At 39.4% G+C, this 13213-nt stretch overlaps 1 pseudogene; it reads left to right on the top strand.

The window, feature by feature from the left end:
- Nucleotides 1–918: 918 nt before the first annotated feature.
- On the top strand, nucleotides 919–12591 carry LOC119901237 (annotated as a pseudogene).
- Nucleotides 12592–13213: the final 622 nt, after the last annotated feature.

Here is a 13213-nt window from a genome sequence, read left to right as displayed (position 1 = left end):
ATGAACCAAATTAGAGACACAAGCAAAGAGAGAGACACCAGGTGCAACACATCAGGCAATTAAGACAGGGAGCACACACACACACACACACACACACACAAACAGGATCAGACAAGAATTATAAAAATTACTAGTGCATTCATGTGTAATTAGGATTTTTCTAGTTGCTGTAGAGGTGGAGATGATTTGAACTATTTCATATGATGTTGATGTAGCCGATGTTGTTGATGATGCAGTTTATTATATTTTACATACAAAATATATGACAAATACAACTCCTAACTGTCAGATAAATGCAGTGGTGTAGAAAGTACACTATTTCCCTCTAAACTATAGTAGAATAAAAGTGTAAAGTACAGAGTACTCAATACTTAGGGACAAGTACCAAAAATGTAACTGTGCTTAGTTACATTCCACCACTGTGTCTGTGTATGTGCGTGCGTGTGTGTGTTTGTGTGTGTGAACTGTAAGTTTGATCTTTTGCAAAATACCTGCAGCTGGGTATGTTTATTAGTAAATGTAAATGCTCTGTATTTGTATAGCTAGTCTTTTCGACCACTCAAAGCACTTTTACACTACATCATCAACAGAAACTAACATTCACACACATTCATACACTGGCGGAACAGCCACCAGAGGCAATTCTACCTCCTGAGCCACAGCCGCTCCTGGTAAGTGTAAGCCGTTGCGTCTTTGTCGAACACTAAAATCCATATTGTATCTCCAGTGCAAAACAATGCTTTAAAGTTGAGTCCTAGAATGTCAGTTATTAGGGTGGCTACAACAGTTAGATAAGCTAATCATGACTATTAAATTAATAATTAATTTAACAACCCTCAAACCAAGTCATAAAAATGTTCAGAACATGTGAATGTTGCATGCGCTGCAGTGTTTCTTCATCTGCACAGCAGGACTCAGGCAGGTTGAAGCAACACAGTGAGCGTGTATCTTCAGCTGCAGCCATGGCACTCAGGTGGATCATTCTGTTCTTTGGCCTGGGACTGGTAAGTGTAAGCCTTTGCATCTTTGTCAAACACTAACATCCACGTTGGATCTCCAGTGTAAAACAATGCTTTAATGTTGATTCCTAGAATGTCAGTTCATTCTTTAGTAAATTATGTGATCAATGTGCTTTCTAATGTATTTACTAGGCAGCAGCCAAGCTAACAGGTGACACAGGTGAGTCACTTATTAAGAAGTTTTCATGTTATTTACAGTCAAAAAGTAGACAGACACTTCATTATAACTTGATTGAGAAGATTTGAAATACCCCACCCACCCTATACACTTGTGATCTTTTGCCAGTGAATGCCTGACTCGCATCTGCTATTGCATTTTACAGGGGTGCTTAACAGTGTCCCCACTGCACCCTTCATGAACTGAAGTTGTACATTCAGCTCAGCAGAGACAGTTCTAACTCAGAACTTCCCACTGGAATGTATTTCAGTGGCTGAGGTGTCAGCATTATGAACACCTGAAAGAAATATGTCCCTCTTTGCCTAAAGGGCTATCACACAGAACAGCTTGGAAGTCGATTTAAAACCTTAAAATAGTGTTGTGCTGCAGAATTTTTTTATTTTAATGTAAGAATAAATAAGCTCAGGTCCCTGCATCATTTCAGTAAACAGTATAATAATAATTTTTTTTACCTCCTGTAATCACATTTTGAGCAGCATATTATTGATTCTTCATCTGCAGAAACTGATGTTGATGAAGGCCATGACTGGGACATCCTTAGCATCAATGAAGGTTTGTGTATCATTTAATTTTTTGTTTCGCTTTCTTGTCTAACATTTATACGTCTCTGATGATTTTCATCAACCAAAACAAATTTCCTTTGCAGCGGCTGGTCTGGACCTGCTGGAGGGAGATATTGACCAGGAGGAAGTAAGCTAGTATGCACAGACTCCAACGACCAAAGTCTACTGCTGCTCTTTAATAATATGCATATGCAGGCAGATCTTTTACGCACACAAATTATATTTTGATATATGAACATATTGCATGTAATATATTTCATATATTAGTCATGTCATGATAAATATTAAGACTTTGAAGCATTCATAGATAATGGTCTCAGGTCTTATTTTATGTATGATTGTTTTGAAGGGTACTAAGTAATAACCCCTACCATGATAAATTGACGACAGCAATTTATAGAACTACAAGCTTACAGATGATGAGATCTACTAATATAATACCCTTGTGTTCTTGAAGGAAGTAAGTAGTAGTAAGAAGAAATTTGCATGGAAATCTAAGATAGGCAGCAGTTACTTAAGTGAGCCTTTTCTAATCTGTGCTCTCCTTTCTCCATCTTCAATTTTATACCCGTTGTTTCCTTTATTCCCATCAGACATTCATCAGAAACTCAATCATAGGAGATAAGTATCGCTGGCCAACAACCGTTCCTTACTACCTGGAGGACAGTCTGGGTAAGACACGGTGTTTTGGAAACTCACAGTCGTTAGCATGTTATTATGGAAATTAACCAAATTAGGATGGTTTTTCAGTATTTTTCTGTCACTTTGTAATGTGTAGAGATGAATGCAAAGGGAGTAATCCTGAAGGCATTTGACCAGTACAGACTGAAGACCTGCATTGACTTCACACCATGGAAAGGAGAGGGGAACTACATCTCTGTGTACAAAGGGAGTGGGTGAGCCGAGCTTTGGTTCATGTAAACTGTATTGTCATTACACGCTTGCTGGTTGAATGTGTCTTGGTACATGGGATCACAGCATACGTCCATGCCTTGCTAACACAGCATCTTCAACAAATGTTACAATGTGTAATTCCAGGCCAGATGCTTCAAACAAATGGGAGGCAGCGTTTCACCTCATCCTACCGCTCAGCCAGACGACTCTGAGCAATTCTGCTCAGAGTCGTGGGAATTGTGGAAAATTAAACTCCAAAAGAAGAGCTGGGAGAGGGACAGAGAAATTAAAAGGATTGGCAAGGATGGGGCCTATATTTAATCATTTATCAGCTCATTTATATGATATAATATTTAATTTATTTAGTTATAGTAGATTATTTGTGTGTTTACACAATGCATAGTGTATTGGATATCTGAGCTGTTAATTCTTCACATTCTTTTGATCATGTTAGTTATTTTTTATTTTTTAATCTAAAATTCTGGCCATTTCTTACACATTGTACCTTTAAAGCTACACTAATTGTTTTTTTTATGTACACATTGGGTCAAATGACTACAAGCAATGAAAAAGAGGTTGCTAGTAGAGACAAACCCACAGTTATCACCTGACTCTGCAGCTCCCCTCACCTCCCCAGAACCTTTTAGTTTTGCTTTGGTTTAGTCCCACTACTTTCATTAGTATTAGTGTTAGTATTTTGTCTACAGCTTGATCTGCATCTGTATCTGAACATTTATTATTACCGCCCACTGAGAATTTCCAGAAAAGACCTAATAAACGTGCAATAGTAATTTCAGTGGTTTGGGTTTATGCACAAATGTCAGTCTTCTGATAATGAGGAAGGTTCTGAGCTAAAGCTTCTAGAGCTGTTTGTTTGTCATCCTCTGAAAGCTGTCTTTCTCTCCTGGGCTTGAAAGACCATTTAGTCAAAAGTGCATCTTGCTTCCCCTCTCTGTAGATGCTCCTCCCCTATAGGCAACCGGCGTGTGGGGAAGCAGCAGCTGTCCATTGGTAAAAACTGTGACTCTCTAGGAACCGTTGAGCATGAGTTCCTGCACGCTCTGGGCTTCTGGCACGAGCAGTCCAGAGCCGACCGTGATGATTACGTCAACATCATGTGGGATCGCATTGAACCTGGTGACACTGATCTGTAACATTTATATTAGCGTATATTCATGTAATAACTTACTTATACAATGAATGACAAATTGTACAGAAACTACTACTGCATTTCTCTCCTTCTGCATGCATGCTAAAAGAAAAACATTTCACACAACACAATTGGCAGTTGCTTGCAATAATTAAAAAAACAGCTGAATTCTTCTTGATATTCTTTTTCTGCCTTCCTCAGGTAAAGAGCACAACTTCAAAACATACGATGACACGGTGTCCAGTGCTCTTGGCGTTCCCTATGACTACGGCTCTGTAATGCACTACAGTAAGACGTCCTTCAACATCGGCTCTGAGCCCACCATCGTCACCAAGATCCCCCACTTCATGGATGTGATTGGTCAGAGGATGGGGTTCAGTGCTAGTGACCTAAACCAAGCTCAACCGTCTCTACAACTGCAGTGAGTTCTGTCAGCCTGCCATTTGTCCATCAAAGAATACTTGTGACAAATATTGGAACTTTATTGGAATAGAGTTTAGAGAGATGTTGTCTCAGTTCTTTAGCTTCCATATGGCCTCTGCAACTTTATTTAACCAGGTTAGAAAAACATCCACAGTTTCCCCACTCAAACTAGCTCAAATTAGCATGGGAATGGGGGCAAAAACAAAAGTGTTTATAATTTTGTTGTGTACATCAATAATCAATCATTTCTCAGCCCTTAGTAATAAATCTAAGGCAGCCATGAATACACTGCAGATGCCACAAATGCTCAGCCAATCACTTTATCATGAAGTCATTGTTTTCATATGAACTATTGAAGGTTGCCAGCTCTTTTCCGTTATACCTTTCCTTTTGAGCCCGGATGAACTTCATGAACAGCCATATTTAACATCTTTAGTTATATTGCGAGATGTAACCATATTTGCGTGGGGGCATGTTTTCTACCTTCTACTACCTTAGTAGCTGAGGGCACTGCATCATGTCAACCTTCATTCATTTTAGCACTCCTTCCATGCAGGGCAAATAAAGCTAGATATGTGATAATACATTTAATTGAAGATATCCTGATTCAAAACCCTTACATCATAAGTTTCCATCAAATAATTATTGAGACTGTACATTTATTCAAACATCCCTAATAGTCTGGCATCTACTACTTCTCATAACTTTATTACATGAATACACAAGAGCCTGCAGTACTGAGGTATCTTGATGAAATTGTGACTGTTTTCTCTCCACAGCCAAGTCTTCTACCTTTGTGGACAGTTGTGACTTTGAGGAGGAGGACATTTGTGGGATGATTCAGGGTCCTGGCAATGCAAAGTGGGAACAACATAGTTCTGTGAAAGGAGGGCCTCAGACTGACTTCTCCAACATGGGACAATGCAAAGGTGACTGTCAATCAACACAAATACATGTCTTGGTACAAATTGTGGTAAAATCTAGAGACTCTGAACGCTTCCAGAGATACCAAATATGTCGCAAAATATCTAGAACTCACCCAATTTTTGGAAATACTGCAACCACAAAAATGCCATCTTGGGTTTGAATATTCTAATTTATTAATGAAACACTGGAAAAAGCACATAAGATAAAACAGAACTTTATTCATCCTGAGGAATGCAGTACAAAGTAGAAAGAGTGCATACATACAGTAGAATGCAAAGAGAGACAATCAATAAGGCTCAAATCCTAAATAAACACAATGCCAACAATGTAAAGTGAAAGGTAAGGATCATTGGATATATATGAAAAGTGGCACATAACTGGGTATGTACAATACCAAATCAGATAAGTGTAAATGGTTAATTCAAATTTTCAATGAAGACGTTCATGAAATTACATGTGCAGCTTTAGGCTGCAGGTGATAACTGTCCTCAGCCTCCTTCCCTTCACTGATGCAGCCCACAATGCAGAGCCTGTGGGGCCCCCGTGCTGCTCCCCACAGTGTCAGACATGCAGCCTTGCAGTCTAACATACTGATGTTGAATGAAGTAAAGAAATCAAAGAACATGACTCTCACACTGCTAACCGGCCTCTCCAGGTGAGCAAAGGCACGGTGAAGCAGGAAGATCAAGAATATACAGTATAATCTTATATTATACTATTATAAAGTTATTATGTATTTTATTGTCAGTATTAAATACTGCTAACACGCTGCTACATTTTACAGACACAGGCAAAATATATGGAACACAACTTTAATTTAGATGCGGTCTGCTCAGTGGATACATACACATCTCTGTGAGGTTTTCCATTATCTAGCTAATCACTTCTTTCCCCCTTATCTAGCCTCATACAGTCGATACCTGACCTTGGTGTTCAGTGTCTGAAGATATTTAAAAACAAAAGGTGCTTGAAGTGATTTATAGCATAACCAGTACAAAGTACAGGCTGGTTGTAAACAGTTTGATAAATATAAATGTATTGGTAATTTATTAGATACAGTTCAGAGGGGGTTTCATTCATTTGGTTGCTGTAAAAAACTGAAACATAATTCTGGGATTTACTGGTCATACTACGAGCTATCCAACTCTGTGCTGCTAAAGAACTTTGAACCCCTCATCATCATTTTAACAAAGATATGACAATTATTTCTTGCTGAGAGAAGAGAAACTGCTGGGAATAAGTTCTAGGTCCAGGCAGTACAACCTGCAGGAGACTTTAAGCACAGTGATCTGATGATGATGATGAAGTAGATTCTTGAATGTAGTAAAACCAACAAACAGCAGCAGCAGTAAAACCACAGGTGATCATGCAGAACTAACTTTTCATTTACTGTAATGTGAAAGTTCTGAGGCCCAACAAGTTCTCTCTGCCCTCAGGAAAAGGCTTCTTCATGCACTTCAGCACGGCCTCTGCTAAACCTGGTGACCGTGCAGTCCTGGAGAGTCGTTGGCTTTATCCCAAACCTGGAGCCCAGTGTCTGCAGTTCTTCCTCCATAACACCGGGGCAGCAGATGATGTTCTCAACATCTGGGTGCGAGAGGATGACCGCAGCAGAAAACTGAAGCTCTTCAAGAGTATTTCAGGTAACAAATTAAATATTACATACTGTATGATCCACAGTATAGTTTTTTTAATTAAAGCCCCTATGTGGATGTTTCTGACTTCCGCGACTCCAAGCAACATTTAGACTGCAGCAATTTTCACCAGGTTTCTCTCATGTTTCAATAAATAAAAATAACAAAACTCAAAGATTTCCCTACAACACTAATATCTATTTTCTGTCCTCTTTTCAGGAGGCGTCAGGGGCTCTTGGGAACTGCATAACATCAATCTGAGTGTGACCAGGAAGGCCCGTGTGGTTTTTGAGGGCGTGAGGGGAAAGGGGCCATCGAAGGGAGGTTTCTCTCTGGATGACATTAACCTGTCATCCACAAAGTGCCCTCAGCACATCTGGCACATCCACAACATCACCGGCCTGCTGGCCACCACACCAGCAGGAAAGAAACTGTACAGCCCTCGCTTTCTGTCACCAGCAGGTTACTCCTTCCAGGTAAATGCCTTTTCAATGATTTTTATCTTCATTTTGCTCAATAAAAAGAATACAGAGACATTCATTTAGACAGAGACAGGCATGTAGCAGTCCAACAAACAATATGCAATGCCTAAATTCAAAATTCCCCAAAATGTGTCATTTTCAGACAGTACTTATCAAAAGCAGGCTTCTAATTTCTATCCAGCAACCTGTTGGGTCAGATGTACGACCAGGCTGGGCCAGTTGAGCCTGGTCCCCACCTTTACCAACTTTATAAACTTTGTCAAAAAATACTCTATTAGCTTCCCACAATAGTCAATAAGTTTGCAGACAAAACTTCTCCGGAGTCGGTCAAGATTCAGTGGAAAAAGAGCTTATTCCAAAACAGGACACATAAACCCGTACAACATCCCAGCAGGCCGGAGGATGAAGTCCACCCTATGGTCTACAGACAGACTTATATACCCCTTCTGGGCTGGAGTGCCCCCCTCCTTTCTTTATGCTCAATTTCTTATCTTCTGCTTTTATGCTGCTTACATTCGAGTTACAATTTACATTGTAACTCGAATGTCACCGTTTTTCAGCAGTTATGCGTATATAATTTGACACAGTTATATATCTTAAAAAATGACTACAGGAACAACATATGTTGTGCTGTGCCTTTCATTGATGCTTATTGTTATACTGGCTTGTTACTACTTTTTCTTGTCTTCATCTATCCATCCACTTTCTGCCTTTGAAGCTCACCCACTCTGCCGAGCAGAGTCAGCAAATGCTTCGTCAGCAAGTTCACCAAATGCCCACGGGCAAGTTCACTTGTAGTTCACACAGGCTCTATGCATCAGAGGTTGGAAGCTGACAATCAACCCTTTTAAGCAGTAATTAAGTATGTAGTCTTAATATCAGCAGACTGACACCTCAGCAGTTCATCATGTTATAACAACAGTGGATAACAGTACACCAAAGCATGCACTTGTCACAGCAGATTTTGAACACGTGCCGCCTCTCATGCTGTCATAAATCTACAGTAGATAACAGTTGAACAAGGTATGCATAGTCTCAGAGTCTACGGTCAATGCTCCCACACAGGGATCTTAATCACAGTGAACTTGTTACTGCATTCATGATTACGGCACAGCGCTTCTAAGTAGAAAATAAGACACATCTCGGTAATTTTCAAAGATTAAGAAGTAAGTATGGATAATTAATAAACTACCTACTAATGATTAATGATTAATGATAATTAAGGATGATAAAATGATTATAAATGATGAACTAAGAATGATTACTTAATAATACTGATTAAAGATAATAAAATGATTGATTAAAAATGATGAATTAATGATTATTACTAATTAAGGATACTAAAATGATCAAATATGATGACCTGCCCTCTCCTGATCATGCCACTTTCACCAAAACCTCACTTTGTGGAATAAGCTGGTGTCTTTTGTGATGTGCGCTAAAGACAAGACATCCATACTGTGATGGCCTATGTTTATGTATACTTTGTAACACATATTCACTAATTCTCTTTCTATATTTTAACTTTTGCTGGTGTTTTTGATGATGTCTTGCTGCGCTCACTCACTCTGCTTCCAGAGCACACGTGCCTGCTCACACACACACACGTGCTACTGCTACTGCCTCCGGGCAGACACAGAGAGGACCACACACACTCAGAGCTATAGAGTTTCAGCGTTGTGATCTTAACTTTACACTATAAAATAACACTCAATGATGACAAGAGCTATAGAGTTTTGACACTGTAATCCTAACTTTACACTCTAAATATTTAATACTTTAAATGATGCCAATGCAGACCACCATTGCTCTAGCAATTAATAATAACAATTTTGGCTATAATGCTCTAAAATAATTCTCAACAAACCCCACTGTTGCCAGTAGATTTTTTATTATGTAATATGCAACTCCACAAACTAATGTAGTTTGGTAATGAAATGCTCCTTGGCCTTGGAAGTAACACTTCTGTAGGTAGTACAGTAAGCTAATTCGCCGGGCTCTATTGTGGTTTACGTTAGAGCAGATTACACAGATTAATCCATTCCTCAAAAACACTTCAGTTAGTGCTTTTTTGAGTAATTTTAAAATGACGAGCAAGAGGACTTGTTATAGTTTGCACTGAGAATTAATGAGCAAAGAACCTAAAGCAGATTGTGGAGAACTTTTCAGTAAGTAGGGCTCACAGAATGCTGTTCAGACAGGTGAGTAGAACAACAAACAAACTCACTAATTGTTGTAACTGTACAGATAAGTGCACCAGCAATCACGTGTTGTGTCTGTGTGAGCTACGCAGTGTGGGATTGCAGGCTGCAGTCACTGAGTCTCTGCCATTAGTGTATGAATGTGTGTGTTAATGGGTGAATGTTGGCAAATGTTATAAAGCGGTTTGAGCGGTGGGCAGACTAGAAAAGCACAATGTACATAAATACAGTCCATTTCCCATTTACTCTGTGTTGTCTGCTTTGGGGATGTTTTATTATACCGTCCTCTTCTGATTATGTCCAGTAAGGAAGGAGGTTCCAGAGGAAGGTGGTTGTCCATTTATGTGCCATCTATTAATACTATTTTACATATTTCAATATTTGCTGGATAATTTTTTATTCTATTGTTGGAGTCGTCCTATTTTATTAAAGTATTTGTTAGACTTGTTCTGAAGCCAGGCACCTAAGAGTTTCACCGTCCATTGTACTGTGAATGATGTGAAAACTTTATTTGATTTGATAAAAGTGGAATTTATTGTTGGTTTGGACTCGGGGCTTGATGGTGTGATGTGTTCTTCTAGGGTATTCGTTGACATTTAATGCAATTTATTTTGTATCCTTATGGTGTTATTTAAATTAACAGTAGTATCATATTTAATCCTATATCATTTGTTCATTAACCCCCCTTTTTAAATGTAACACAGTAGGGTTTACTCAGAATACCTTTTAACTGACATAATTTTTATTTTTTTTATTTTGTAACTAGTTACTTTGCAGATTCAGATTATTAACACAGAAATAAATCATCTAATAAATGATGATACAATGTTATATATATTATATGATCATATATTATTATAAGCTATGCAGCGGTGTATAAAGTATATTTTATTTACCAGCTGCAACATTAGTGACGCTTACACATAAATGCATCACTAATTATAATCCAGTAATATTATATACAGTACATTCTTCTAAAGAGGATCTATTATGTTTTTATGTATCTTCTGTCATCTATATAAAGTTATTAAAGTTGTGTGTTTTTGTACAGTAATCAGTGAGGCCCCAAGCAGCTCTACCAGGCTAAGCATATCTGGTACCTACATCAGACTCCAGACTACTCTTCAAATTTTGAGACATTATTCAATATGCCTCAAAGAGTGCTTTTTGGTTGTGAAGGAAAGTTAGATAGAGGGATGCCTTTACTTGTTGCAATAATAATCTTTTACAACTGCTAATGGTAGCTGCCATTAGTTAGCCATGCAGCTAGAGGTCCCATTAGCTAACTGACTGTGCTCGGACTGGGAGCTTGGAGCCCAGTCCTGAAAATCTCCTCCTTCCAGCAGTCCAAAGCTCCTGTGCTAGTGGTGTAAATATCAACAGGGTGCTCGATCTGCCAGTCAGGGCAGTCTGCAAAGCTAACAGGGCTGCTAGCTGCATGGCTAACTAGCTAATGGCAGCTAACTTTACAGTAAGCAGTTACTTTAAAGCTGTCTGTCCATCTAGTAACTAACATATTTCTTGAAACTTAAAAAAAAAAAATCTAAACAGTAAGTTAATTGGTGTGATTTAAAAATAGCAAGTACTTCAAAGTTATTTCATACTACTCTGTGATCTCTAGGTAGGTGTGTACTTAAACGGAATGAGCGCGACCGTCCAGGGTACATGGCCACTTACTTCCACCTGACCTCGGGCCCCAACGACCACAACCTCAAGTGGCCGTGTCCGTGGCAGCAGGCAACTATGGTCCTGATGGATCAGCAGTCTGACATCAGACAGCAAATGAACATGCATCGAATGCTCACCACCGACCCTGGCAAGATGTCCTCTGATGGTAAGAGTATGGTGGATAACTTGACTATCCACTCATTCTGAATGGATTTTAGTGAGTTGTGTTTGTCAAACAGGGAATGAAAGTTCACCTGTTTCTCTCAGGCACTGAGTACTACTGGGACAATCCCAGGAAGGTCGGCTCTAAAGTGACTGATGAGTCTGATGGCAGCTTTTACTATCGAGGACCAGGCTCTGGAACAACTGCCTTCATCACCCACAGCAGGCTAAAGAGCAGGAACTTCATCAAAGGAGACGATGCCTTCTTCCTCTTCAGTCTGGAAGGTGTGGAGTCTTTCAGACACTAATTAGACAAACGAGACAGGACCAAAATATCACACACAGCTATACTGTATATCCAAGATCTCCATCACAGCTGTCGTCTACTTTGTCCTCAGACATATCAGGTCTACTGGTATCTCAGCCTCTTCCCCGCTCTGCAGTCCATGCTGATTCCGGTCTGATGAAGGCTGCAGACCAAGGTGCTCCACAAGGAGCTGCTAATAACCCCACAGTGGTCATAGCGATGGCAGGGTCTGCGGCAGCAGCCATGTTGGTGGTGTTCATGCTGATTGTAGTGAACGCCCGGAGGGTGAGGAAGAGACGGCAGGAGAGTGATGAGATGGTGATCATACAGGACATGCCTGGATTCATGGAAGTGGTGGGTAGAGTATTAAAAAAAGCAGCCCAACGCAATTTCCACAGAGATCAATGAAAATGAATAATAGTTATTATAATGATAGCAATATGAATAGGAGACAACAACACCTGCAGAAAGCAACAGGACTAGAGAGAAGGACGAAAAAGCTCAAAACTATGGGAGAGTTTTATGTTACTATGCACTGGTTAAAGCTTTCCTGCTTAACCATGCGAACACAGCTTGGATGACATTTAAGTTAATGTAGCAAAATGCGTGGTAGATAGTAGTTGTAAATTAGTTACTGCCCATCCCTTCATTGGAGTTAGTTCACATTATTGCGCTTTAGGGTAGTAATAATATACTGTGCCTCATTGGTGCAAATGCATTTGAAGCAAACTGTTTTTAGTTTGTGTTAAGATGTGCTAAATATGTCTCTATTTCATTGCAGGAGCACCCAACCAAAGACTTACCTTCTTTTTTCACCACGCCATGATGTCCAGATCAAAGAGGAAAAAAATATCTGCACATGCCAAAAGAGAGAGGGCATAACTAAATGATTTCTAGAACAATTTTATCAGATTGTCACTTGACTCCTTTCATGTATAATCTGAATTTGTTTTTAGAAATAAAATAAAATCTGACAATGTGCATGTTCAAATCATTTGTTCCATTCAGCACAACTTGGCCTAGCAGCAGACTAAGCAGAGTAGTCCAGACATCCTTCTCTGATATATACAGTATAATCCCTCCAGCAGAAGCAAGAGAGGTGGCTTCTGGTGGCAGCACCTGCTGTTCCGTGGTCTGTTCTGATCTTGGGAAAAAACTGAACTTTGTAAATGCACCATCACCATCATGCACCATCCATGCCAACCATTCCACAGAGTCAGCAAACTGTAGATTAGTAAAGGCAAATGCTTACTGGATAAGTATCCTGGTTTGATGCTGTCTTTCTAGACTTACATATTGGCATTTGATACCGTTTACAAAACAACCAGTATAGGTTACTCATTATGATCCTGAGAGGTGTCAAACACTGATTTAAGCAAATCAGGCCATTTCTGACAGTTAATGCTGCACAATGTTTTTGCACTCTATGATTTTCTCAAACACCAAGTAGTTTTTCACTAATTGGTCACTTACATGTCTAATGATACTTAAATCGATCACACAGTGTTACATTTACAAAAAATACCTCCTTTAAATTAATTCATTACACAGAGGCCCATACTGTCCCTGTGCCCACCATATCATACTTTTAATCCCCATCTCAAA

This window comes from Micropterus salmoides, unplaced genomic scaffold (genome assembly GCF_014851395.1).
Source record: "Micropterus salmoides isolate LMB-PRFRI ecotype aquatic unplaced genomic scaffold, ASM1485139v1 Ms_hic_scaffold_13, whole genome shotgun sequence".
Taxonomy (NCBI): Eukaryota; Metazoa; Chordata; class Actinopteri; order Centrarchiformes; family Centrarchidae; genus Micropterus; species Micropterus salmoides.
Note: the sequence above shows the minus strand (reverse complement) of the source record. Positions and strands in the feature narration are given on the sequence as shown.